Raw genomic sequence first — 4055 nt, forward strand, 5'->3', positions numbered from 1 at the left:
TTTCATAAGTAGGTCTCCAGATCTTTCTCCCCATTTTCCTCTAGGATGGCTTAATTTTCTCACCTTGGAGTTTGTAGTTGAGTGTGTTAACCCTTTGACCTGCTCAGGAATCCTATAGAGACAAGTGGGGATGAACCTGAGAAACATGTTCAGGACCCTCTACCCAGCTCAGTCAGCTGTGTTTGTCTGGGTGAACTTCGAAGTCCATATTGGTCTAAGACTCTATGATTGTCAATGAGAAACAATATCAAAGATTTATTCCTTTAAAATGGAACCAGGGTGACTTGGAACAACACAGTTCTCCTGAACGCAACACAGAATTGTTTGTAAAGCTGCCACGTAGCAAATAGTAAGGCAATCCTTACATGTGGTCCCACATCCTCGGTCAGTCTTGAATCCCAGGGTGTGAAATCTCATAAGCATCTTTTAGATTTGAGCCAAGTGGTCTGAGCTAGGATTCCTAGGGTCCAGAGTGTTACTGTTCCCCTTACAAACAAAATACGTAAGGAAACTGAGTAAACAATATCTTGAAGCAAGCTGGAATATATAGCACAGTGTCAAAATGTGAGCATTTTTCATTCTAATACGGCTGAGTAACTTTTGTAAACAGCTCTGTCCTTTGTCGTAACCCTAAATGCTGAACGTTAGCAATAGAACATCGTCGAAAGTGCGAGGGATCTATTCTATTATCTTTTCATTCCGTGTGTCTCAAACTTTGAAAGCCCTGCCCTGCCCTGCCCTGCCCTGCCCTGCAGTATTAATTCCAGAAATGTATGGTCTTTTTACTGTGCAAACCAGACAAGCAACTTCTGAGCAGGAAGATGAAAGTCGTTTCTAAATTGCAGGCTTTGAGTGTTCAATGCAATGCAAAGGTAGTTTCTGTACTTTTTAATTAGGCACTTTAAAAAAAAAAAAAAAAGGAAACAAAATTTGGAACAGATTTGATTCAGACTCACTGCCATCCCACGTGTGTCAGAGCAGAACTGTGTTCCCTGGGGTTTTCAGTGGATGCTTTTTCAGCAGATTGCCAGGCCTTTCTTCTGAGGTACTTTGAAGTACACTCAAACCTCCAACCTTATGGTGAGCAGCTGAGGATGTTCACCATTTGTACCACAGGGGCCGCCCAACTGCGTGTCAGAGTAAAACTGTGCTCCGTGTCTGGTTTTCCCAAAGATTGTCAGACCTGTCTTCTGAGGGACCTCTGGATAAATTCAAAGCTCCAATCTTTTGTTTAACCGATGAGCATTGTAGCCCGGTGGTAATGCACAGAGGGGTCCAACTGGGCAATGGCATTGGGCACGGGCAGTGATCACAACATTCACATGGATAGTAACCACCTTCAGCGTTAACAGTTCTGTTTTACACTAGCAATCCTGGTGGTGCCACTGGCTAAATGCTGAGCTGGTAACTGCCAGGTCAGTGGTTCAAACCCACCAGCCGCACGTGAGGAGAAAAGTGTACCAGTGTGCTCCTGAAAACATTCACAGCCTCGGAAACTCTACAAGACTCTGTCCCATTGGGTCCCTATGACTGGATAACATTGAATTTGTAGTTCTATGCTTTGTCTTGTTTTAGAGATGGCTCCTATCTGACAGCTAGGACAGTTTCCCTAAAGTCTCTGTGTACTTTTCCAACAGATATCTACCCCAGACCCAAGCCGCCCGCGCCTCGTCCTCAGCCCGGAGGTTACGACAACAATGTAGGTAAGCTATGAGACCTGACAGACTTCTGAGACGGCTCACGCGCAACTTCTTTATTTGTTGTTCTTGTTATTAACTGTCATCCGGTCTGTTCCAACTCATAGCGACGCTGTGAATAGGATTTCCGAAGATCGGCTGATGAGTTTGAACCGCTGAACTTGGGCTCCCGTGCTTTATTTCACAGAGCCATCTTAAGTATGACATGCCTGTCGGCCAGTTTGTTGCCATGGAATCTTCAGAATGACGACGCCCCCACATGTGTGAACGTGGAACTGTGCTCCCTACGGTTCTCAATCATTGATGTTTTGAGAAGGAGAGTGCCAGGTCTTTCTTCCACGGCACCTCTAGGGGAACTCGAACTTCTCATATTTGAATCCAGTGTATTAACCATTCACACCACCCAGGGACTCCATGTGTAAAAATTCACCAACTCGAGTCCGAGTCATAACAACCCCACATGGACCAGAGTAGAGCTGAGCATCACAGTTTTCTTCTTTGTCTTTCTAGTTATTTTTCATTGAAAGATTGTCTAAAACGTGGCTACTACTTAACAAGACACATCGTTCGAGCTGGCTACTGACGAGGACTGAATACAAATGTTGAAAATATACCATCAGTTCATTTGGGATACAAGTTAAAGTACGAATGAACTGACTTTGCTATTTTAAATGACCTTTGAACACAAGAAACAAAACACTTTGGAACACAGCTCCAGGGTCATCGAGTCTATTCTGACTCATAATGACCCTACATAGGGTTTCCAAGCCTATAAATCTTAATGGGTTCAGAAAGCGTCATCTTTCGCCCTTGGAGCGGCTGGTGGGTTTGAACTGATGACCTTGCAGTTCGTAGTCCAGTGCTTGTCCTACAGCAACACCAGGATTTCTCAGATATAAAATTTCTCCTCCAGCTTTAATACTATTGTCAATCGAACCTCAGGACAGATAGTTCCAAATAGATCTCCAGGACTTTCTTCCGCAGTGCTTCTGGGTTTTAACCTTTGTGTAGCTGATAATCATGTATATTTTACTTTCAAACCACAAGGTCCGTGGTTTAAACTCACCAGCCGCTCCTTGGAAACCCTATACAAAATTGCTACGAGTTGGAACCGACTCCGTGGTACTTAAAAAGAACTGCAATGTTATATACAAAAGTAAGTCCAAAAGTATTGCTACGCAATTCTAGAAACCTTGATTAAACAAGCATATCAAAATGTGTTTCTCAGCACATTCTCCATCTGGGTCTACACACTTCTGAAGGTAGTGTTTCCATCTGTCTAACCACCACCAAACCCCAAGAATTCTGTGCTCTTCAATAGACAGCATATCAAAAGGACAGTTTGAGCATCCTCGGGAGACCCACACGATGTTCCTTTCAAATGTTTTTTGAGTTTGGGGAATAAAAGAAGTCTGAAGAGACAAGATCAGGGCTGCAGGGTGGATGTAGGTAAAATTTCCCAATGAAATTCTTATAGGAATGACCTTGCTCCACATCAAGACTGAGCAGGTACTTTGTCATTACGGGGAAATTTTCCTCAGAGCAACTGTCCTTCCTCTTTTCTCACCAATGAAGTTTTCATTTGTCTGAAAACGTCTTCATCCAAGTTAACCCCTGCGATTGTCCTGTGTCCTGCAAGAAAATCTATCACGGTGATGTCTTTGAAATTCTCCCAAAACAATCCTCATAATCTTCTGAGGTGACCTCTCTGACTTGAATTACACTGAGCCTGTAGATCTCCTCAGAAGATCCAGTTTGGATTGAACCTTGCTCTCTGGATCGTGTTGGTAAACCGGTTACAATTCCTTCCATAGAATTATTTTCATTAGCTTCCATCTTGCTTGAAAAGACAGATGAAGACCAGAGTTCCCTGAGTTACCTCATGTTGGCACAATGCTTTGCTGAACGCTTTCTAGGGCCAAAATGTTCCCTTAAAATGAAAATGTCAAAACACCTGAGATCCCAAATTCTGCAGCCAGAGCATCATGGTGAATCCACAGCTCACCGACGGCTCTCACCGTTTCCCTAAAGTCTCTGTGTACTTTTCCAACAGATATCTACCCCAGACCCAAGCCGCCCGCGCCCCGTCCGCAGCCCGGCAGTTACGACCACAATGGAGGTAAGTAATGAAAACACAGATTTCTGACACAGCTCAGAAGCAACTTTTAGTTTATTCCAGTGAAATTCTAACCTTGAGCAGGGCATGCCTGACAGCGACCCTACTGCTGGCTGTCAGCGTGGAACTGAGCTACATACGGATTTCAATAGCTGGTTTATTTTTAGGAAGTAGACTGACACACGTCTGAGTGGAATCAAACCTCCAACCATTGGTCAGCAGACGACTACGTCAACCATTCA

The sequence above is a fragment of the Chrysochloris asiatica genome, unplaced genomic scaffold (assembly GCF_000296735.1).
Source record: "Chrysochloris asiatica unplaced genomic scaffold, ChrAsi1.0 scaffold00372, whole genome shotgun sequence".
Classification (NCBI taxonomy): Eukaryota; Metazoa; Chordata; class Mammalia; order Afrosoricida; family Chrysochloridae; genus Chrysochloris; species Chrysochloris asiatica.